This window comes from Protopterus annectens, chromosome 4.part0 (genome assembly GCF_019279795.1).
Source record: "Protopterus annectens isolate FY-2018-M chromosome 4.part0, PAN1.0, whole genome shotgun sequence".
Taxonomy (NCBI): domain Eukaryota; kingdom Metazoa; phylum Chordata; order Ceratodontiformes; family Protopteridae; genus Protopterus; species Protopterus annectens.
This window is the reverse complement of record NC_056733.1, coordinates 1,541,600,615-1,541,627,840: the sequence shown is the minus strand read 5'-3', so window position 1 is coordinate 1,541,627,840 and position 27,226 is coordinate 1,541,600,615.

The window sequence follows — 27,226 nt, the reverse complement described above, 5'->3', positions numbered from 1 at the left end:
TGAACATATGTGTGCATGTGATTATGTAAGTGTGTGTGTGTTTCTTGAAGAAGGTCATTCCTCTTTCTGTACGCATTATGCACGGCACATAGTTTTGTTACTGCTGCTGGTATCTCTATTTTCTCCTAAAGGATGTGACTCAGATGGGAACTTTCTTAGTGCTGTCCACTTCAGGACATTTAATATTAAATTGATATTAATTATCAAGAAAGTCATCTGGTTCTCCTCATTCTACATATTATAATAATACATGTGTACTTAGATACTGAATGACATTTAACCCACATATTTAGTTGTCTACATCAAGTACCAACAGCAAATCAAAAAACATACTATATTTTAAAATTATGTCAAAATTCTGCAGTGAGAGTTTTGATTCTTCAGGCAAATATGGAAGGAATGTTTCAAACCTAGCTATCAGAATAAAAGAAACATTGTGTTTGTATTTATTGTGTTGAAACTTTTTAGTGCAAATTTGTCATACTGGTTATTATTGCTGTCTGATTGATTCCATATGTTATGCAGTTGACCTTTAATATTATTTCTATAAAATGTATTTTGTAATTTGCTTCTGAAGGGAATTTTACTGCAATTTTGGCTTAATGTGGTAATATGTGTTTTACTCTTTCTGCCACTTTAGGTTTACTCACCCCATTTTTTAGAATGTTTATTCGTAAGAGTTATATCTTTTCTGCTAATGCAGTGTTTTCACTTCCTGTTTCATAAGAACAGCAAAGTTTCAAGAAGTAGCTTTCACTTAATGTAAGCTGCATTAGCTTTATTCTGTAACCATTGTTTGGTCAGTGGTCTAGGGTATTTTTCTCTTGCAATTTGGTTATTTTACCCCTTTCCAAATCTTCCACAGGTCAGTATTAATTTTGCACATCTATTGTCGAGTGCGATGTCATACAGATCTTGCTTGCATTTTAAACTTTTAACAGTCTTCCAATCCTGCTTCGATCCATACAACAACATTTATTTATTCATATTTATTCACTATGTTGCTTCTGAGAACTTAAGTAGCTAATATCTCAGTCATCTGTTACTGATATGACTGGCATTATGAAGGACAGTGATGTCTAACCTCCTGTATTATATGGTAGCCATTGCTTTATTGGCTACAGAGTTGTCAGACTGAGGTACAGTATTTTGCCATTAGGCTCAGATGGCTCATTGTAGACTGGCTTAATCAAAATGCTGAAGTACCTACCTCATTTTCTTAAAATACTCTTCTTTGGACTGTCTTAAATGTTAGCCCTAGGGACATCCTGGCAGACTTTAAGTTATGATTGTCACATATTGCCACATTTTTGTGCAATTTTTATATATTGTCATTCTGAAAGCTGGTTTGTACTATCGAAATGGAAACAGAACAAAGAAATACATATTGATAACAGTGGATAAACAACAGAGACGCTAATAGCCATTTGCTCATCAAGACATAGATTGCATATAAAATATTTAATTAGCTCATTACAGCCAAGTGCGCCTCCAGGTTTTTCTGCAGTTACTTCTTACTGATGCCTCTAGGCATCAAATATTGCTTGTTCATATTTGCATTAATAATTTCAAACCCATGCTACATACAAGGTATCAGAAGATTTCATCTTAAAGCATACAGGATGGTAAACACAATTGTATTGATATTTGACTTTTGTGCAATGTAGTTAAACAGATATTGTATATTATTATCTGTATACCGTTTATTTGAATTGTAAGAATTTTCATATTTCTGTATATATCTTAATATTGAGATAGCACAGACTGAACTGCATAGCCACACAGGAAAGCTCACAGTTGTATGAAGAAAGTCCTGCAGGCAGTATGTGTCTTGCTTGAATAGTTACTGAGCTATCATAAGCTGCTTATATAACATTACAAAATTAATATTCACTGCCTTTATTTTATCTTATAAAATCCAGTTTAAAGCATCAAATTGAATGAATATAACTAATGTAAAGATTAATTTATCTTGAATAGTTTCCCATTTACAGTCTTCCTGTAACATTTACAGTTGCAGAGATAAACATATTTGTTTGAACTGTAAGGTGATAACTTCATTTTTTTAAAGGCTCTAGCTACACCCACTGGGAGTTAAAAGCACACACTCAAAAGAGCTGTACTGGAGGGAATGACTTAAACCTTCATCTATACATCTTGCTAACAACCATCACTCTATAAACAAGAACTAATTTCTTCATAAGTTTCTACCATATAAATTAGGCCTGATAAATCTTGTGCCATTTTATGAACTGGTTACCAAGTTCTTATGTAAGACATTTGATATAATTCCTCATTTGGCAACTGAGGTACTTGATAACCTCAATGAAAATGCATCTATATCTATATCTATGTCTATATGTATATCTATATGTATACCTATATCTATATGTATATCTGTATGTATATGTATATGTATATATATATATATATATATATATATATATATATATATATATATATATATATATATATATATATATAGATATATATATCTATATATATATATATATATATATAGTATATCTATATGTATATGTATATGTATATATATATGTATATAGGTATATCTATATATATAGGTATATCTATATCAATATCTATATGTATATCTATATCTATAGCTATATGTATATCTATAGCTATATTTATAGCTAGATCTATAGCTATATCTATATGTATATCTATATCTGTATGCATATCTGTATCTATATACGTATATCTGTATTTATATCTATATCTATATGTATATCTTTATCTATATCTTTATCTATATCTATATGTATATCTATATGTATATTTTTATGTATATGTTTATCTATATCTATATCTATACGTACATGTATGTGTGTGTGTGTGTGTGTAAATATATATGTATATGTATATGTGCATGGGTGTGTATAACTGAATCCTTAGCTGATTATTTTGCAAGCAATAATGCCCTCCCCTGTGTTAATGTGTAATTAATGCCTGCCCAGGTGGCATCGGGCCTCTACACCCCTGGAAGGACATAAATTACACATTAGCACATACCCTAGAGGGCATTATTGCACTTAGAGAATGCGCTCTCATAAAATTGTTGTGTTTTACTTACTTATTTATATATTTTTATTACGATGTTTTTTAGTATATTTTTGATGTAAAATAGTTCCTTGGCCTAATGTTTCAAACTTGCTGTAGTATATGTTAATGGTGCTGGGGGAAGCATTTTACATCCAAAATATAACATTTTAAAAAATAACAAGGTATTTACTTTATTGTTTCGTCCCTTACTCCTAATTCGTTTGGTTGGCAGTCATTAGAGACTGAAATTACTAAATAATGACATACATCTGAGCTTCTGACTTGTATTTCCTTCAGAAAATTCATGCTAACATAAATCCTTTACATAAGCAACTTTGTAATTTTATAAGAGCAATTATTAAAATCTGTTTCTGTTTTAGAGCCTTTGTTCCCCCTTTCTTTTAGGCTTTATCCAGATTTCTTCAGCTGAAAGGTGCAGAGGTATGCAAATGCAAACCTCTTTACTGCTGCTGCCGCCAGTAGTCATCTCACTCTCACACACACACACACACACACACACACACACACACACACACACACACACACACACACACACACACACACACTCTCTCTTCTGCTTTCATGCACATATTCACTAACACACACAGAGATCAACATAAACACACACACACACACACACACACACACACACACACACACACGCACACACGCACACACGCACTCTCTTCTGCTTTCATGCATACATTCACTAACACACAGAGTAACATAAACACACACTCACACACACACTCTCTCTCTTCTGCTTTCATGCACACATTCACTAACACACACAGAGATCAACATAAACACACACACACACACACACACACACACACACACACACACACACACACACACACACACACACACACGCTTTTTTCTGATTCATTTATTTTCTGTCATCTATCTCTCTCTCCCTCTCTCTTACTTTCATACAAGCATACACTCTCACAGACACACACACTTTTTATTTTACACTTGCTCTACAGCAGAAGTGCTGCTTAGTAAGCACAAAATAATAGTGACCATTAGTTTGTTTTTTACCCCGAGCTCCATAGCAGCTTGATATGCTGCCTTGAAACAGTGGACTCATTTTTCAGCAGGCGTTACTTGTACATTAATACCCTGCTGGAGAATGCTCGTTGTCCTGTCATGGTATTGATGTACAGTAAGCGCATTCTCTAAACATGATTAAACATTATTAAACTGTATATAGAAAACTACTCATTGGAGACTGTGCACTCCATGGGAGAATTAAGTAATGTTTCATGGATCTCTATGCTTGGCTCAGTAGTTCAGTTAAAAATATTTGTCTATAGAGACCCCAAAATCTGACTCTAAATGTTTCCTGATAGATTCAGTATGGCTTTTGTTATATATGCAGAAAGGTCTCTAATGAAGTTACAAACTTGTCTGGTGAACCTATAAAAGTGATGTAGCATAAACATTATCCATATGAAAACAAGTGGAAGCACTGACAGTTGCAAAAAGGGAAAATGATGTACCTTTGGGTTTGGGGGTTCCTTAAGAAAAAGAGTCCTTGACAAAATATTTATTTATTTATTTGTTTTTGTATGCCAGGAAAATCTGTCTGAGCATTAAAAAAATACTTTTCAGCAGAGGCTGGGGAGAAAAGACCCATATACAGTTATAGTAAGACAATTACAATCACATGACTTGTGTACGATTTACAATCACAGAGGTTGTGTACAGTGGATGAAAGACAGTACAGATGATTAATTTATATAAGTCAGAGAGAATTGTAAAGACTTCAACTGCATATACATAAGAGAGAAAAAAATAATTTTGCAACAGTTCCCTAAACTGAAAAAGGTGAGACAATAATTTTACTGAGCATTATCTTACATCAGAGTCAGTGGAGACATGGAATATGTTCATGAACACAAAAAAAAAGACTTCATGAAACCTGTAGCTTGTTTTAGCATAATTTTATCAAGGTACATCAGAAAATATGATTTTTTCAGGTGATTGATAGTTTGGTGAGTGAGAGTGTGGGATGTACTTAGAAGAGAGAGAGTTTATAATGAGTCCCCTTGTTTGCAAAGGTTGGTTAGAGTTTGAAAGTATGACATGGTTAGATGAAGGAGAGCAGAGTGAGGAATGAACTAAGATATTCAAGTTTAGAAGAAGGAGCACTCCTAAATACTGCATACAAACATAGAAAGGAGTTTGGCTGAAGACTACCTGGGTGTGTTAAGTAAGGTTGAATGGGGTAGCAGGTGGCTATTGTTTGCTACCCTGGGTTCTAAACAGTAACATAGTGCTGCTTAATTAGACAGGACTTGATTTCAGATTTAAATATGTTAGTTTTTGAAGTAATGATTATCACTACAAAAATGCTTCCCCATCTTTCTGCATAAAATTATCTCTGTTCTGCTAGGTGGATTTGCAAAATATTTTTCAGTGCAGACAATATATGACATTATCTCTAGACATGCAACATTGCCCCTTCTACCCAGTCATATAATTCATTGGTTTCCCCATCTTTCTGCATAAAAATTATCTCTATTCTGCTAGATGGATTTGCAGCCTGCAAAACAATATTTTTCAGTGTCGACATTATCTAAAACTGCCACTAGGTAAGCTGCTAAAACCATCTGTACCACTGAACTTGCAACCAGTGTTACTACTAAAGAAAGAGGACACTTTATATGTTTTATGCACTTTGGACTTGTTAAATACATTTTTTAATGCACATGGCGTGTTTGCCTATGAATAACTTGTCCTAGCTTTAATGTATGGCTTTCTTAACCATGAGCGACTTTTTTAATCTTTCTCTGCTTCTCTGCTTTGTTGGGTTACTCACATTATTTTAGAAAAAATAGCAACACTGCCATTTAAACCATCTCTTACATGCCTTGTCACTGATTGTCTTTCTTGAGGTAATATCTCCATCTGGTGGGGTTCTAACCTGCTCTATTTACCCTCACTATGCTCAGGCTCACTATGGTTCCTTATCCCACCCCCAATTCCTACCTATCCCTTCTTTTCTAAATTTATACTGAATGTATTCCCTCCCCTTCCTCATTCCTATCCCCACATCTTCCTATTATACTCACCAACCCCTGCTACTACCTCTTTATCCAGTAGCATTCATATGAACCCTTTACAGTCTTATGTCACCTTTCTTCCTCACTTTTTCTGCTCTACTTCCTCGCTTAATTTACTCTTTTCTGTTGTTCTTACTTTACAATCTATATATTTGTATGCTCCATTTCTCCCTTGCCCAATATTTACTTCTTCTTCAGTATTACCCTTCCTTTCATATTATTGACAGAAAGCATAATACCAACAAGCCTGTTATTATACACATTACCCACTTAATAATTCTCCTAATACTTTATTTAATTCACAATCTTACCCTCCCACAACATGGTTTATCCTACATTTATCTAATTGAATATACTCCATAAAAGTCTTAACCTTTCTCCATCTCCATAACAAAGGACTACCCTGTCTGAAATCTCCAGCAAGCCATCTCTACTGTAATCGACCCCCCCCCTCATCTTCTTCCCTCTGCTTCTACATCTTTTCAACTATAGTCTATACTCAACTACTTAATAGTCCACTCTATCTACCAGGTTATCATTTTACATCTTCATTTTATTTATTTGCATGTGTTTACTGGGATGGTCCACTGGGCCAAAAAGTGCCCATTTTCAGTGGAGGCCCAGGGAGAAAAGCTCCACAGTAATTTTTACAAAAATAGACATCTGGCAAATGCAACAAGAACTGACAATGAAATAAGTCTTGACCAATGTAATAAGGCAATGAGGCAATACAGCTGTACATAAAACTATCTACTGATTCTACATGTATATGTAATTACAGCAATAGAGTAATAATCACAAGATAGGTAGGTTTAGGGAGGTAGGTAGGATGGAGAAAGAAAAAGTGGAGGTGGTAGTGGGAGAGAGAGAAAAAGTCAAGTTATAGAGTGTGAGGAACTAGCACATGAGAATAGCCACTGGGAGGATGGATGTTGTTTTAAAGATTTTTTGAAAAGAGATGCACTGCTAGTCGTTCATGTCACTACTATTCATTTTATATCACCTTACTACCTACCATGGTGCTGTCACACTTTATTCACATTCAAACACTACCAGTCATTCTACGTATACTCAGGCTAAACCCTTCTTCATTTCTATTTCCTCAAATTTATTTAATGTCCAACCTATTCACCTTTTCAAATGCAAAACATCTAAGCATTCAGTTTACTTTGACATAACCTGGAATAAATTCATATACTTTATAAAAAAACTAACTAACCATAATCATCTCTTCCCTAACATCACTCTTTGCAGTGACATACAGCCCAGCTATGGCCCTTCATCCTCATCCATTCCACCATCCTCCACCCCTAACTCCTAGACAGCACCCACAAATCTTTTTTATCCATATTTATTTTTATTTGTTTTTCAAAAGTATATTACAGTAGATAACACAATTATAAAAATGATCAGATACAAAGTAATATTTGTTTCAACATGCAATCAAGTCATATTTCTACTAAGTCACATAGAATAAAACACATTTACTATTTATTTTCAAATTTTAACAGGAAAATGCATAGAATTATCCTAACTGCATGGTGTAGTAAACTCTAGCACACTATATGCAATATTAGCAGGTGCAACAGCAGCTAAAGGGCAGAAGCATGAGACAGATGTATCTGTATTTGATTCATCCTTAAGTTGCTTGTCTAAGCTTCTTTGATTTGTACTTTACTTAGTATATCGGAATTTTGTATACAATGTGATGATTTAACTCTGAAAAATATTCATTTTTTTAGAATGTGGTTCAGAAGGAGACTCCAGTATTTTTGAAAATATGTGCGTTTATTACTATCTCTTGTGACTGATTTATGTGCTGTAACATATCTAGTAGCTTTATTCTTGAATTCCTCACATGATAGTTTGGTTCTATCTGTCCAGTTCTGGGTGATATATAGTTTTATTAGTGCAAATAATGTGACTAATATCCGTGTGTCCTGCTTAAGTAATTTTTGGGAGGTTATATGTAGGATAGGAAATTCCCATGATAAGGCTGACTGCTTGTAACCCATTTTTTCTAACTTCATCTTCAGAGAACATCATAACTTGTATATAAATTTACAACCCCATAGGACATGAAAGATATCAGCATTCACTGTTGGACAATAGGGACAGTTTGGGGAGTAGTTTGAATTAAATTTATTTAAAATCATTGGTGTGTAGTAGGCATTATTGCTGATCATCAATTGTGTATATTTTAAACTCTTGAAAGGAGATAATTTTAGTGTAGTTTCTATCACTTTGGATTTTTGTTCATCCATAAGTTTTTCATTTTTCTCATCCCAGTAGGCAGAGGACAGTAAAGACGATTGATATTTGATGGATGTAATTAACTTGTATGTGTTAGAGAGCATTTTCTTTTTATAAGAAAGGCATTGTAGCAGTGATGTTGTAGTATCTATGTCTGCTTGTACTGACTTGTTAAAGTTATCCAGCATGCACCCAGATATTTAAGTTGTCTTAGAATTATTATATGTTTTTTGCTGAGCTTCATCTTTTCTCTGGTCTCTTCTATAGTATAATCTTTCATTTTGAGAATGTCCCATATGACATAGTTCTTAATTTGTGGATATTGTCTGAGATTTATCATATTGTTATTTAATTTGAGATTAAGATTTAAATGTATAGGTTGCAGAAGAGTCAAAGTATGTACTAGGTTTATAGCGTCAAGTAGTTTCTGGAATATTATGATATTATTTCTTAATGATTTATATAATCCAATTGTCTTGAATTGTCTTTTCTTGATAAAAGGTAGGGCTTTGGGATTAATATTTAATGATTTAACATGTTCAAACCATAGTTTAACACATGTTGGTGACCATTCTTTAGCCATAGGAGAGAGTTCTGATATCTGTATTATTCTGTTAGAGTAAATTATATCATAATATAGCTTGAAATCTGGAAGACCCAGTCTCCCTCTTTCATTCGACAGAATTAATTTAGAGTATTTGATCCTTGTTGATTTCAGGTACCAGATGAACTTAGCTATTTCTGTGCAGCTCTTGTGAAATAAGATTTTGGGGATGTTAGTGTTTGTTGGATTTAATTGATAAATCACTTTTGGAAGAACATTCATTTTAATGACTGCAACCTTAGCTAAGGTTGATAGCTTCATATTTTTCCATCTATAGAAGTCTTAGTTTACCTGTGTCCATAGCTTCCCTAAGTTGTTTGGGATTATTGACTTCTGGTTATGATCGAAAAGTATTCCTAAGTATTTGAGGGAGTAGTCAATGAGTAGTCAATTTGAATTGGTGTGTCCGGGATATAGTATTCTTTATCATCTAGCAGATTAATTGGAAAGATTTTGGATTTGGATGTGTTAATTTCATAGTTTGATACTTCTGTGAAATTTTAAATAGATTTAATAATTTTAGTGAGGTCTGTAATAGGGGTTTTGAAATATATATTGACATCATCTGAGAAAGCTGTTAGGACAATTTTATTACTTAGAAGCTTTGATATGTGATGATATGTGCGCTGGAATATGAGAAGGAATAGGGGTTCAATATGTAAATTGAAGAGGTATGGAGAGAGGGGGAATGCCCACAAATCTTTTCTTTACTTCTGTTAAGATTCTTAGTATGCTAAACAAAGTTACAGACCTACAACCACAGGTTCTTCAGTACTCACCAAATATCACTGCCATTACAAAAACATGTCTAAAATCCCATATAAAAGATTCTGCAATTCTATCCCCTGGCTGCAGTATAATTCAATGTGACAGACTACACACAAAGGGGGAAGTTTTGCAGTTGACTATAATAACTGTCTGTTTCTCACCCCTCAAAACTAACGAGCTAACTTTCCAAAATGCAAAACTTCTTGTCTCTCTTCTCAATGTTAATAAATATAAGAAGCTTTGCAGAGTTACTATATATATATATATATATATATATATATATATATATATATATATATATATATATATATATATATATAAAATCACCAGGTATAACACCCCAACTACTAATCTTAACTTGTATCTTTTATTGGTTCAAACAGGTGATATCTTTCCCTACTTGACTCAACAAAGTGAATCATAAAAATTGTATACTTGACTAGATACCTGTCTCTGACCCCAGCAACTGTGCTATCTAAGGGATACTACCCTATTCCCTTACTGACCATCACCCTGTAGAGAAATTGCCCACAGTTAAAAAAAACATCAATACAGAACTAACAGAAATCTTTCTAACTTTCATCCTGATTCACTCAGTAATCTACTAAAATCTGTCAGCTGGTCTCCACTGAAACCAACCAGACCCCTAGATGAAGCTGTCAAAAAATTCAACAGTATATTCATGGCTACTTTAAATAACCTTGTCTCTATTAGAAATAAAAGAGTAAAAATATTCAACCACCTGGCTGCCTCATTCTATAAGAATTTTTATGCAAAAATGTGCCAAAGCATAGAAACAATGGCACAGAGATAAAACCCCTCAAAACTTACATTGATATATGGAATTGCTTAACCTCACCAAGAAAGAAATTCACCTAGACAAAAGAAAACATTACTTCCATTTCAAAACATCTTGCACAGTCAATACAGGTTAAGAAAACACACGACCAGCCAGTAATTCACCAGTATCTTACTTTCTTTATTTCCAAAAGATCACAATTAATTCAGTGCAAACATCACATTTATATACATACTCATTTAAACAATTAAATCTCCTAATTGATTAATTAAACAATGAAAAAACTTTTAAAGTGACCATAGACTAATTATAAACTTTTATGATATAAATATAAATATGAAATAAATAAATAAATAAATGAATATATGAACATATGCGCTGGAAATAAAGGAAGTAAGATACTGGTGAATTACTGGCTGGTCATGTGTTTTCTTAAAAAAAAACATTACTCTGACCTACAAGATAATCATTAAAAAAAATCCAAAGACTTTCTAGGGCTCAATTAAGAAAATGTTTTCAACCTGGCTCTCCTTCCTCACCAAAATCCTATCTAGATGTAATGATGAAACCTCTACCAAATTTAACATGTTCTTCATTGACATCATAGCCTGTCTAACTTCCACCTCCCCCAAACCAGTTATTCTACCTCAAAACTATACTAGTCTTTTCATCTATGCCTTCATTCTCCAACCTGTCTCCACATCATGTATGAAACACTAAAGAAACTTAAACCCTGTTCTCCTTCTCCTGATGATCTCCCTGCTGAGTACCTTAAGCTTGCTGTAGACTCTATAGCAAACTCTGTCTCAGTTCTCATTAACAGATATATTCCAGACTCTCAGTCCCTGCCTTGTGGAAAAAATCTTCATTATTCCCTTCTATAAAGGTAGTAACTCCTCTGAAATCTGTTACTTTAGGCCAATTGCCATCTTGTCACCCCTTTCTAAGATCCTAGAAAAGTGTATTCATAAGCAACTCCTTTATTACCTCTTGCAAAATGACCTCCTAACCCCAACACAGCATGGTTTAAGACCAGGCCATAGCACCACTTCAGCCCTTCTCAACTTTTTTTACACCATAATAAGGCTGCAGCCCAAGGAAAGTTTATGTCTATTGTTTTTCTAGATCTCTCAAAAGCCTTTGACCCAGTGTCACATGAGAAACTTTTGACTCAAATCTCCTCTCTAGGCCTTTCTAAATGAACTATTCTATGGTTGTTTAACTACCTATCTGAATGATATCTATCTGTCAAATGGCTCTCTTCTTTCTTTTCTTTTCTTCTCGTTAAAACCGGTGTTCCTCAAGGCTCTATTTTTGGTCTACTTCTCTTTAATATTTTTATCAATAACCTATATTCTTCCTCTCAGCAAGCTTGTCTTATTCAGTATGCAGATGACTTAGCTCTCACTGCTCATCTGACAGCACACTACAACTACAATTCATGGCTCAAAATGACTTCAACTAAGTCAAGCTGTGGCAACATTAAAACCAACTTTTTCTTAATCCCAAAAAGACTAAACTACTATTATTTTATTCAAAGCCCCATGCCAATGCTAAAAGTAACTTTCACATTACCTCTTTAAACAATACAACTATTGAAGTAGTTATCCATACCAATTTGCTTGGACTCACCATAGATGACAACTTAAAGTTTGATCTTTACATAGAAAACTGTATAAAAATAATTATCAAAAGTTAGGTTTACTATATAGAGCAAAGAAATTCCATACTTCTTCTAGTAGAATCACCCTAGCTAGCACCTATCTTTTAAACCTCTCTTCTCTATGGCTCACCTATTTGACTAACATCTAGATCTCTCTTAAATCACAACTAGAGCAATGTTATACCAAGATAGCTAAATTTGTAGCTAGACTGCTGCATAAAGATTATTCCTCTACATTATGTTTTCTCACCTGGTTAGAATTCCTACATCAACTAGCCTATACACAACTTATTCTAACACATAAAGTACTATATAACCTCTCTACCTGCTCTTCAATCTCCTCAGTACTTTATCAATATCTCCCAAATCACCCTGTGTGCTCTCACTACAAAAACATGCTTGGCAACTATAAACCAAATAAAAGTATGAGTAAGTAAGTTTATACAGTAGAGAGTCAATTATCTGAACACGGATTATCTTAAACATCAGTTATCAGAGCCAGTCTTCCAAAGTTTTCAGGTAGGAAAAATCATAAAGTCTGAATATGTAAACATTATACATATTTGCTTGAGCATGTTTTTTGAGCTTGTAGTCAGCTCGTGTGAGAAAAATATTCTTTATTGCCCACTGGAATGACTAAATGGTTGAAAAGTGTATTCCTGCATGCAGAAAAAGTCAATATCTTCAAAATTTTTCATCTGATTCAGTTATATGTTTGATTATCCAAACAGTTTGATTCCCTGAACTACCCTAGGTCCCAATTAAGTTGGATAATCAACTCTCTACTGTACTCACACTCCATATCCAAACTATGAAACTCTATCCCAAAATTCCATCAGAATTATATCTAACCTCCATGTATTTAAGTCTTCTCTCAAAATATTTCTCACTAACTCATGGCTATGGCAATGCACCTCATCTATATGATCTATATTAACAGATACTTTGTATTCTTAGTAACTATCCTTTCATCATACTATTTATCTATGTATACCTTTCAACATATCATTTTAGACTATACTTCTAATAGTTTTGTATATACTGATTGTCATATTTAATTGTCATATTTTTATTTCTTTGTATTTTTACACCACTGGTGACTCCTGTTGCTTTATTGTATCCTGTATTCTGCTGTAAAACGGTACATGTATATGTTTTTCAGTTACATTTGTTCTAGTGTTTTATTTGATATTATTTTTACTCTCTGGAGAATTTCACCCCTGGCTTCCACATAAAATGGTTATTTATTACCCAGTCGGACTTTATGGATAAACAAATGGCAATAAATGAATAAATATTTTGTGTAAATACAAATCATATTCGAAAAGTGTTACTGTGCAAGGAATATTAATATTTTTCTGTAATTTGATACTATGACCTAAACATACTTTTAGCAAGCTGTAATTGTATTATTAGATTGAACTTAGTGGCCAGATCTGTAATTACAGCTTCAGAAACACAAACTTCCTAAAAGGGATGTGCACATGATATACAAGGTGACGTACACACTTACTCCAACAACAACATTCAGAGAGGTGGCTATCTCTTGAATTATATTATGTTATATGGTTACCGTTAACATGGAAACCATGCATAATTCATACACATGGGTTAACAAACTTGAATTTGAACCTTTGCGCTTCTTTAAATTTGAGTAGCAAAGCAATCATCTAAAGAAACAATATGAATTCATTTTAATAACAGTAAAAAACAACAATATTCTGGCATCCTCTGCATGATTAATTATTTTCCTTATAACTGCTGAGTGCTAAGATGTGCTTTGGCCCTCTCACAATTCTGAAATGGACAATGTAGGTAATGGAAAATTGAATAAATGAATGAATGAATGTATGAATGAGTGAATAACTGAAAACAAATCAGTATGAGAGTCAATGCTTACTAGACTGTGGAGCAAACCATTTAAGTGTATCAGAGATAGTAACACCAATACATTGACTACTTTATGATAAAGAACAAATTCTTATTTAGATTTCAACAAAATATGCTCCATGGTAATTTTTCTGAACTGTAATTTAAACATAAGCATAATTCATAAATGTAACGATATTTATGAACTTAGAAGAAGACTAATTCAGTCTGATTATTTAGTGCATGAAATACTAGATCACCCTTTTCCAAGCCACCTACAGATTAATTTTAGAAAACAGATATTTGACATGGAATGAACTGTAACTGCTCCAACAGCAGCAGACACAGTCTGGTAAAGTGCCTAGGTAGATCTCTGACTAATTCTAACAGAAATGCAACAGACAAATCTTTTTTTTTACTTTTTATTAGATTTTAACTAAAATTGATCACAACAATAGTATTTTGAAATGTGTGACATAAAAAAGAACAATATGAACAAGAAAAAACAAGAACGACTATTTACAAGAGTGTCTACTAACAATGAAGATTCTCAAAACATTCAGATACTTTGAAATTTATATGAATATAGCTATTTTTGTTTATCAGACAGTTCCTTGAAATTTATTTACGTATTATAGTAGGAGGTGATTCTAGTAGATCTTGATTTAATGGTGATAATTTCCAGATGACATACTTGGGTTGCAATATTTATGAATTCTTTGAAATAGGGTGTAGCTTCATTCTTTCATTTCTTGGTTATAACTTTCCTCACAATTGATAAAATGGACTAGAAAAGACGACATTTCATTCTTTTAACACAAAAGGGAATAGGGGTATTAAAAAGAATTAATGATACAACAGACACATCTTGAAATCTCATTCATGAAAATTGGGTTTCATGACTGCATAACCTAGTTGCATACAGTAACATTTTCAGTCTTATTTTAATATGTAAGTAAAATCACAGGTGTCCCAGGGTAATGAATTCCACCATAAGCCACACCACGGTTAAAAAAATAAAACTCTTTATTCCATAAAATAAGAAACGTTAAGCACTTTCATCCATAACATATATTCAAGGAATTCATCAGAACATTTAAAATAGTGCAATAGAGAATCTATTTGAAATATCTTGGTGAAACACAATGGTTTTGAGGAAAATTTTTGTAGGGCCATGGTCCTTACATATGGAGAGGAAGAAAAACAAGTAAGAGATAGTCTAAAAAAAAATTGGAATATTTTTAGGACTTACCAAGAGATTTTCAACATATTGGGTTCTTGTCCTAGGGTAGTTTATAAAACAGGATGTAACATCAAATATCTTATGGAACACCCATCGCCTTTTGTCCCCTTAGTACACAAGGGTACCACTAGTTGTGGTAGTTGTAGACAATGTTCATATGTTTGTAATAGTGACACTATTTTTATTAAGGATGGTGTGAAAGGAATTAATTTACAGAGAAGGACTTGCAACTCCAAAGAGGTGATTTATATTGTTTCGTGCCCACTGTGTAAGAACTTTTATGTGGGTAAAACAGAAAGAAAATTGAGAGCCAGGATATATGAACATATTTACGCTATAGAGAAAGATAATACTAACAATGCCTTATTTAAACATACCCTGAATTTTTTTTATAATAAAACACAAGATTTCTGTTTGGTATTCTTGAAGTGGTTCCTCGTAGTGTCAGGGGAGGGTGGTGGGAATTGATGCTTGAGCTTAGGGAGGTATACTGGATTATTAGATTGAAAGCTAACTACACACCAGGTTTAAATGACCATGTTCTATTATTGAAAAAAAGAGCATTACAGATTTGAAACACAGAAAGATTTTGTTTATTTTCCAAATTTGTGTTTTACTTTATGATTCACGTGAAATTGGTGTTTGTTTTATGTTGATAGTAATATTTCTTTAATTTTAGGTTAGTCATTAGTGACATCATTAACTATTCACTTTTAAAAGAGGTTGGCTTACACTATTTTAAATGTTCTGATGAAGTCCTTGAATATATGTTATGGATGAAAGCGCTTAACATTTCTTATTTTATGGAATAAAGAGTTTTATTTTTTAACCGCGGCGTGGCTTATGGTAGAATTCATTACCCTGGGACACCTGTGATTTTACTTGGTTTATATGTTGGTGTTCATTGCAATAGATCAGCATTTTTGTGTTATTTTTAATATGTACACAGGTAATTATCAGCATTATGGTCCAGGTGACCACTGAGGAACCTAGTACAATTTTCCACTTGCTGCAGACTACTGTTGCTTAAGTGACTAGCTCAGAATCACACCGTGGGCAAAAGGAAGCTGAGGGAACCAAACTCTAGACCAAAGGAGGCAGATTTTTAAACGTTTATAGTCTTAATCCCCTGTGATAACTGTCAGAACTTTACTTCACAAATGCATACTTGGAACAATATACAAGTGTAGCATGTGTTTTCAATGATTCTGCTGAATTTCCAGCTCCATATCAATGTTTACTATCTGGTCTTGTGCATTATTGTAGCATATTCTTTAGTATATATTTTGTGATGGCTAGCAATTTGTATATGATGGTGTCTCATAACTTATAAGAATTTCTAAAACACAGCTATGGTAATCAGTCTGGTGGATCTATGTGCTTTAATTCATTCTCTCCAGCACAGCTGTTTTTTGATTGTGTACCTTTACCTTCTAGTAGGTATGGCTTGAACCTTTAAAAAGTTGAAGTTATCACCTTATATTTCAAACAAATATTCATATGTCTAGAACTGTGAGTGTTACTAGAAAACTGTAAATGGCAAACCATGCAGGATAAATTAATCTTTATATTGGTGGCATTCATTCAGTTTGTTGTTTTAAATTTGATTTTATAAGCCAAAATAAAGGTGGTGAATATTAATTTTGTAATGTTGTATAAAGAGCTTATGATATCTCAGTAACTATTCAAGCAAGACACATATTGTCTACAGGATTTTCTTCATACAGCTGTGAGCTTTCATATGAGGCTATGCAGTTCTGTGTTTATCAGAATGTTAAAATATTTAGAGAAATATGACAATTATTGCAATAAAAATAAACAGTGCACAAATAATATTCATTATCTCTTTAGCTGCATTAGACAAATGTCAGATATTTGTACAATTGTGTTTGCCATCATGTATGCTTTGAGTGGAAATCTTCTGATGCCTTGTATGCAGCATGGGTTTGGAATCATTAATGCAAATATGAACAAGCAATATTTGACACCTAGAGGCATCAGTAGGCGGTAACTGCAAAAACGTCTGGAGGTGCACCCTGTTATAATGAGTTAACTGTATTAAATTGTTCACTTTTATATTTGCTGAGCATAGCATGTATAGATTACAGCCACAGTTGCAAATTTTAATACTAATATATGCATTTTTGTCAGTATGAGGTCTTTATTTTTTAACAAACAGCAAAATATTAGATCCAAGGACTAGACAAGAATCCCAGCCACAATTTATTAAGGTTAACACTTACATTTTGTGAAATTCAAAACGTCTTCAGACAAATAAGATGATAAAAACTTCCTTTTAAAATATAATCCATTGAAAGTCATACAAAATAGTGTACCAATAGACTTCCCTACAGACAGCCACTACCCTCTAGTAGGATGTTACAAAATTAGAAAACAATTAACCTCCACAGTAACCTCAACCACACTTTTTACCTCACACTGTATTGCCTTTCTATATTTTGAATACTGCAGTTTGTTTTCTTTACCTTGTGTTTTGCTTGCATTCTGTTTTAACAGCATATTAAAACTTCAAAAGAGACCACAGCTCTCTCTGTTCTGAGTCAGGCAGAAATAAGAACTGATTAATTAAGGACTCATTCATAAAACAGAAGAGGTCACTTAAGGTTAATCACTTGTTAAGAGAGGGGGTAGAGCTAGGAACTAAAATTTCTATTTAAGGAGTAAGCTAAAACATTTCAGAGCTTTACCAGAAAGGCTCATCCAGACTCTGCTACACTTTGCTGTGAAGGAAAGGTTAGTTTGCTTTTATTTTTGTATTACTGTATTGCCTTTCTATATTTTGAATACTGTAGTTTGTTTTCTTTACCTTGTGTTTTGCCTGCATTCTGCTTTAACAGCATATTAAAACTTCAAAAAGAGAGCACATCTCTCTCTGTTCTGAGTCAGGCAGAATTTTTGCCTACCTCTCACCCATTTAAGTTGTCTTGTTAAATACCACTGTCTTTCTAGTTGCCCGCCTCTTATGTTAATCTGACCATATATGTCATTTCTCTCTACTTTCACTGGCTTATGTGAGTAATCACAAAATCATCATTTTTGAAATCCCACCCCTTCAATTATTTAAATTTATTGGCCATCCTACAGTATTTCATAGTACCAAAATACAAAAGTGACCACCCCTTTCAATCCATCTTGCTGTTTTAAAATAGTAACTCTCCACTAAACCTTAACTTTTAAACAGGTAAAACTCAAGTTACCTACTTTCACATCTAACTTCTCTAGTGCACACTGCAGAGTGCATTCTTTTCAGTCTTACCTTTAAGCATCCCTGTGACTAGCACTTTCTCTAATACCTGCTGGAAAGTGCTAGGAAGCCTTAAACTCATACAAACACTGAACTCTCCTTGTTAACAAGGAGAAATTAATAGTAGGCACTAAACAGCCTATAATTGCAAAGTACATTGCTAAGGAAACAGCTCCTATACTTTACAAAGAAAAAAAAAAAAGCCCCAAACCAGGCATGTCCAAGGGTCAGCTTCCAGTGATTTCTCCTGTCCACCTGGTGAATCTGGGCATACTGGGGCAATGCAGCAATTGCCTCATGTACACAGACAACCCTCTCCTCCTACCACCCAACACTACAACCTGTGAGAGATGCACTTACATAGCCAAAATGGAAGTAAAGCTCTCTCCACCCAAGATTGTGCTAAACAGTCAAGAGGAGAAGGTTAACACCCACACTACACCTCAAGCACATAGCCCTTCTAAACCCGCACCACCAACACCCACATATAGCAACACTAAAACCACATATGCAGAGGCCCTTAACTGTAACCTGCCCAAGCAACAAAGACCTCTGAATCTGAAACACAAACAAACACCAATCACAACCAATGTGTCACATAGTTCACAACACCAGTGTGCCACCCAGCAACAGCCCCTAAGGCAAGACAATGTACCTAACACTTTAGTCATAGGTGACTCTATAGTCCGGCACACTGATGTCCCTCTCACCAGGTTGAATAAGGAGAAATTACAGTCAGCTGCCTGTCGGGTGCCAGGATCCGCCACATAACGCATGCACTCAAGTCACTCCACAACAAGTACAAATATGACTCTGTCATTGTCCATGTTGGAGTGAATGACTTGAGACGTACCTCCCTGGACTACATGAAAAGAGACATGGAAGAGCTCTCGGATCATGTGGCCCAGGCAGGTATGAGTAGCATCCTGCCTTCGCCCAGAATGATACCACAATATAAAAAAAAGGAAAATTTTTTAAATTGGGGGTATAAATATAAATACAAATCATATTCGAAAAGTGTTACTGTGCAAGGAATATTAATATTTTTCTGTAATTTGATACTATGACCCAAACATACTTTTAGCAAGCTGCAATTGTATTATTAGATTGAACTTAGTGGCCAGATCTGTAATTACAGCCTCAGAAACACAAACTTCCTAAAAGGGATGTGCACATGATATACAAGGTGACGTGGACACTTACTCCAACAACAGCATTCAGAGAGGTGGCTGTCTCTTGAATTATATTATGTTATATGGTTACTGTTAACATGGAAACCATGCATAATTCATACACATAGGTTAGCAAACTTGAATTTGAACCTTTGTGCTTCTTTAAATTTGAGTAGCAAAGCAATCATCTAAAGAAACAATATGAATTCATTTTAATAACAGTAAAAAACAACAATATTCTGGCATCCTCTCCATGATTAATTATTTGCCTTATAACTGCTGAGTGCTAAGATGTGCTTTGGCCCTCTCACAATTCTGAAATGGACAATGTAGGTAATGGAAAATTGAATAAATGAATGAATGAATGAATGTATGAATGAGTGAATAACTGAAAACAAATCAGTATGAGAGTCAGTGCTTACTAGACTGTGGAGCAAACCATTTAAGTGTATCAGAGACAGTAACACCAATACCTTGACTACTTTATGATAAAGAACAGATTCTTATTTAGAATTCAACAAAATAACCTCCATGGTAATTTTTCTGAACTGTAATTTAAACATAAGCATAATTCATAAATGTAACGATATTTATGAACTTAGAAGGAGAATAATTTAGTCTGCTTATTTAGTGCATGAATTACTAGATCACCCTTTTCCAAGCCACCTACAGATTAATTTTAGAAAACAGATATTTGACATGGAATGAACTGTAACTGCTCCAACAGCAACAGACACAGTCTGGTAAAGTGCCTAGGTAGAACTCTGACTAATTCTAACAGAAATGCAACAGACAAATCTTTTTATTTACTTTTTATTAGATTTTAACTAAAATTGATCATGACAATAGTATTTTGAAATGTGTGACATGAAAAAGAACAATATGAACAAGAACAAACAAGAACAACTATTTACAAGAGTATCTACTAACAATGAAGATTCTCAAAAAATTCAGATACATTGAAATTGATATGAATATAGCTATTTTTTGTTTATCAGGCAACACAGCATCTACATATTATAGTAGGAGGTGATTCTAGTAGATCTTGATTTAATGGTGATAATTTCCAGATGACATACTTTGGTTGCAATATTTGTGAATTCTTTGAAAGAGTGTGTAGCTTCATTCTTTCAATTCTTGGTTATAACTTTCCTCACAATTGATAAAATGGACTATAAAAGACGACATTTCATTCTTTTAACACAAAAAGGAATAAGGGTATTAAAAAAAATTAATGATACAACAGACACATCTTGAAATCTCATTCATGAAAATTGGGTTTCATGACTGCACAACCTAGTTGCATACAGTAACATTTTCAGTCTTATTTTTAATATGTAAGTAAAATCACAGGTGTCCCAGGGTAATGAATTCCACCATAAGCCACGCCACGGTTAAAAAAATAAAACTCTTTATTCCATAAAATAAGAAATGTTAAGCGCTTTCATCCATAACATATATTCAAGGACTTCATCCGAGCATTTAAAATAGTGCAATAGAGAATCTATTTCAAATATCTCGTGAAACACAATGGTTCTGAGGAAAATTTTTGTTGGGCCATGGTCCTTACATATGGAGAGGGAGAAAAACAAGTAAGAGATAGTCTAAAGAAAAATTGGAATATTTTTAGGACTAACCAAGAGATTTTCAACATATTGGGTTCTTGTCCTAGGGTAGTTTATAAAACAGGATGTAACATCAAATATCTTATGGAACACCCATCACCTTTTGTCCCCTTAGTACACAAGGGTACCACTAGTTGTGGTAGTTGTAGACAATGTTCATATGTTTGTAATAATTACACTATTTTTATAGGATGGTGTGAAAGGAATTAATTTACAGAGAGGGAATTGCAACTCCAAAGGGGTGATTTATATTGCTTTGTGCCCACTGTGTAAGAACTTTTATGTGGGTAAAACAGAAAGAAAGTTGAGAGCTAGGATATATGAACATATTTATGCTACAGAGAAAGGTAATACAAAGAATGCCTTATTTAAACATACCCTGAATTGTTTTTATAATAAAACACCAAGGTTTGTGTTTGGTATTCTTGAAGTGGTTCCTCATAGTGTCAGGGGAGGGTGGTGGGAATTGATGTTTGAGCTTAGGGAGGTATACTGGATTATTAGATTGAAAGCTAACTACACACCAGGTTTAAATGACCATGTTCCATTATTGAAAAAAGAGCATTAAAGATTTGAAACACGGAAAGATTTTGTTTATTTTCCAAATTTATGTTTTACTTTATGATTCACATGCTTATGGTGTTTGTTTTATGTTGATAGTAATATTTCTTTAATTTTAGGTTAGTCATTAGTGACATCATTAACTATTCACTTTTAAAAGAGGTTGGCTTGCACTTTTTTAAATGTTCTGATGAAGTCCTTGAATATATGTTATGGATGAAAGCGCTTAACATTTCTTATTTTATGGAATAAAGAGTTTTATTTTTTAACCATGGCGTGGCTTATGGTGGAATTCATTACCCTGGGACACCTGTGATTTTACTTGGTTTATATGTTAGTGTTCATTGCAATGGATCAGCATTTTTGTGTTATTTTTAATATGTACACAGGTAATTATCAGCCTTATGGTTCAGGTGACCACTGAGGAACCTAGTACAATTTTCCACTTGCTCCAGACTACTGTTGCTTAAGTGACTAGCTCAGAATCACACTGTGGGCAAAAGGAAGCTGAGGGAACCAAACTCTAGGCCAAAGGAGGCAGATTTTTAAAAGTTTATAGTCTTAATCCCCTGTGATAACTGGCAGAACTTTACTTCACAAATGCATACTTGGAACAATATATAAGTGTAGCATGTGTTTTCAATGATTCTGCTGAATTTCCAGCTCCATATCAATGTTTACTATCTGGTCTTGTGCATTATTGCATTCATCATATGTAGCATATTCTTTAGTATATATTTCGTGATGGCTAGCAATTTGTATATGATGATGTCTCATAACTTATAGGAATTTCTAAAACACAGCTATGGTACTCAGTCTGGTGGATCTATGTGCTTTAATTCATTCTCTCCAGTACAGCTGTTTTTTGATCGTGTACCTTTACCTTCCAGTGGGTATGGCTTGAACCTTTAAAAAGTTGAAGTTATCACCTTAGAGTTCAAACAAATATTCATACATCTAGAACTGTGAGTGTTACTAAAAAACTGTAAAAGGCAAACCATGCAGGATAATTTAATCTTTATACTGGTGGCATTCATTCAGTTTGTTGTATTAAATTTGATTTTATAAGCCAAAATAAAGGTGGTGAATATTAATTTTGTAATGTTGTATAAAGAGCTTATGATATCTCAGTAACTATTCAAGCAAGACACATATTGTCTGCAGGATTTTCTTCATACAGCTGTGAGCTTTCATATGAGGCTATGCAGTTCTGTCTTTATCAGAATGTTAAAATATTTAGAGAAATATGACAATTATTGCAATAAAAATAAACAGTGCACAAATAATATTTATTATCTCTTTAGCTGCATTAGACAGATGTCAGATATATGTACAATTGTGTTTACCATCCTGTATGCTTTGAGTGGAAATCTTCTGATGCCTTTTATGGAGCATGGGTTTGAAATTATTAATGCAAATATGAACAAGCAATATTTGACACCTAGAGGCATCAGTAGGAGGTAACTGCAAAAACGGCTGGAGGTGCACCCTGCTGTAATGAGTTAACTGCATTAAATTGTTCACTTTTATATTTGCTGAGCATAGCATGTATAGATTATAGCCACAATTGCAAATTTTAATACAACTATCTGCATTTTTGTCAGTATGAGGTCTTTATTTTTTTAACAAACAGAAAAATATTAGATCCAAGGACTAGACAAGAATCCCAGCCACAATTTATTAAGGTTAACACTTTCATTTTGTGAAATTCAAAACTTCTTCAGACAAATAAGATGATAAAAACTTCCTCTTAAAATATAATCCATTAAAAGTCATACAAAATAGTGTACCAATAGACTTCCCTACAGAAGGCCACTACCCTCTAGTAGGATATTACAAAATTAGAAAACAATTAACCTCCACAGTAACCTCAACCACACTATTTACCTCACTAAAATATGAACTGGATTCTAAATAGAAAGTCCATGTTAACCTGCTCAATTTTGTGCACTTTAAGTTTTAAGAAAACTGTTATTGTAGCTAGTTCATTCAGTCTTGCCTAGGAATATGGATTTAAAAAAATCTGCGTAAATTTATCTTGCCTCAAGATTTAATTTCCATGGACTACCTCTTGTATCAGATGTAAATCAGCTCCATTACTGAAAATTTGAAGGAATTCCCAGGATATTCAGAAATATGTTTGCAAAGCCCATTGGCATTCTTGTGTCTTCTTATCGTATATAAATGTTCATAAATACAATCACAGAACTTGCATCCCATCTTACTGATGTAAAAACATTGACATTGTTGGCAAATTGCTGCATAAACCTAAGCTTTGCTTTCACAATCAATTCACTGAGTCATTCGAAATTGTTTCCCTCTAATTTCCAATCTATCACCCACTTCACCCACCTTTTCTTTTTTCCCTTAGGAACAGGAAAGGAACATATTCCAACACTTATTTGTACTTTTCCAGTCCCCATGCTTACCATCAGAAGAAAAGAATTGTTAAAGGGCAGCTAGTTCGACCCGCTCATATGATTACTATGGATCATCATTTTGTGGAAGAATGTGAAGTGATGAAGAAGATGTTTCTCATTAGGGGTTACCCAGTGACCGTGGTTGATGAAATGGTGCATGAGGTTACCCAGAAGAGGAGAAATTAATATTTGTCCCATTATTGAATGGAATGATGCAACCTTGTAGCGAACACCATCAGGAGCAAACTCTAATATCTTCACCTTAATCTGTCATTGGTCATTACTTTTAGCCTAGACAGTTCCACTATTAAGTCTATTCTTAACAAGTATTGAGTGAGGATTGAGCCCTGAGGGAAAAGGTGGGTGAAGCACCCATGGTTGGGTTTAGAAAAGGATGCACCCTCAAGAATTTATTACAGGGCACACAACCTTTAAAGAGATCTAACCTGGGCATATAAAAATGTGGGAGATGTGCATACTGTAAATGGTTATTAAAGGGTGATAGATTGCAAATTAGAGAGAAACAATATCAGGATTGATCATGAAATCAAAGCTTTGGTTTCTGTAGCAATTTGTCAACAATGCCAATGTTTTTACATTGGCAAGATGGAACACACATTCTGTGATTGTATTTACGAACATTTATATGAGATAAGAAGAGGCAAGAATACCAATGCACTTTGCAAACGTATTTCTGAATATCCTGGGCATTCCTTCAAATTTTCAGTATTGGAGCTGATTATACCTGATTCACGAGGTGGTCCATAAAAATTAAATCTTGAGGCAAGAGAAATTTACTGGCAGATATTTTTGAAAGCATTTTCCTGTCCAGTACTGAATGAACTATTTACAATAACACCTTTCTTAAAACTTAAAGTGCACAAAAAGTGAGCAGGTTAACACAGACTTTCTATTTAGAATGTATTTCATGTTTTAGTGAGGTAAATAGTGTGGGTGAGGTTACCATGGAGGTTAATTATTTTCTAATTTTGTAACATCCTACTAGAGGGTAGTGGCTATTGGTAGGGAAGTCTATTGGTGCATTATTTTACATGTGACTTTTAATGGATTGTATATTAAGAGGAAGTTTTTATCATCTTATTTGTCTGAATAAGTTTTGTATTTCACAAAATGAAAGCGCTAACCTTAGTAAATCGTGGCTGGGATTCTTGTCTTGTCCTTGGATCTAATATTTTGCAGTTTGTTGTTTATTCCTTTTGTTCTTGATTGTGATTTTTGCTTTTGAACCATGGCTGCTGACAGGATTCCAGCATCATCTGAACTTTTTACTGGTAATGGCAATTATATGGATGGACTTTCCATTTTAGTTGGTAACCTCACATTGCTCATTCAGCAACTAGCAAAGAAAATGGATGAAGTTTTTACTCAGGGAGTTACAGGAACACATTGTGGCATGTCTTGTAATATGCCTGTTCATGTTGATGACAATTCCTTACAGCTATACACTAATAACTATCTTTCTGTGTGTATGGGTTTAACTGGAGATCATTTTAATGCACCTGCTATGCATTTTATTGGCGGGTATGTCACAGTCATTAATGAATGGATGCAAAATACTTTCTTTTTTAACAACATACCACCCAGTCAGGAACAAGGACTTTCTGAGCAGTTTGATACCTGGATTACAAATTATTTAACCTAAAGAAATTCCAACTGGAAAACGTGCACCTTATGGAATCTATTAAGGTTAGACGTGTTCCAAAGGGCCTGTGGATGTGGCACTGCCCAAAGGAGATGAAGAATAATTCTCCATTCCACCATGAATTAATACATTTCTTTTATAGAACTGGCTGTGAATATATGGAGATTTGTGGATAACTCCATTACTGCTTATCCAGAATACAATCACCATACTTTAGAGTATGTCCAGGTTTTTAAAGTATTGAACACAAGATGCATTGTATTAAGAATAAGAAATTAAGGAAATGAGAAAGAGATGAGATATCATATCAGAATGGACAAGCATATCTTAGTCCGCCTAACACGCAAGTGTGAGGTGGGAGGAGACTGATGAACGATAGCGTTTATTTCAAGAACAGTAACAATACTGATGCCATTATGGATGTAATGGAAAATAATAATCAGCAAAATATCAATAATGGGGTTAATGGGTCCCACCATTTGGGGGAACTATTGTTAAGTGGGTCTATATTAGATCCATGAATGCTTAAATGTTCAAATCTCTAAAGGTCGACCTTTAGAGATTGAACAGTTAAGCGTTCAAATTTCTTTAAAAATTAAAAAAAAAAATAACAAGTAAAAAGAAAAACTAAACGGTTTAAGCAGGGGGGTAAGCCCCCCATGCACCCCCTATGTGGGGGGCTGCACCCCCACACCTCCCTACTTAAATATACCAACTCCAAGTTTGTGCTACAGTGTAGGGAATGGGAAATCTCCCATTTCCGCACTGTAGTTCACTGAAGTGCGATCTCGGAGTTGGTATATTTAAGTAGTGGGGGGGTGGGGGGTGCCGGGGGCTTGCCCCCCCGCTATAACCCTTTCCTTGTATTTGTTTTTTTTTTTAATTTATTTTTTTACAATTTCAAACGTTTAACTGTTCAATCTGTAAAGGTCGACGTTTACAGATTTGAACAGTTAAGCGTTCGTCATTGTAATATAGACCCTGTTAAGGAGATCCAAAAGAATCGAAACAAGAACAATTTCAACAACCAATGTCGAAGAGGAAAATGAACATGCCCCCTCTGAGGAACCAACCTAATTCATCTTTTTGGAACCAGCCCCAGAGCTATAATCAATCGTGGTCCAACCAGATCAGAGGAGGAAATGAATGAAACTATTATTACAGTGGAGTCTGCAAATGAAATCATT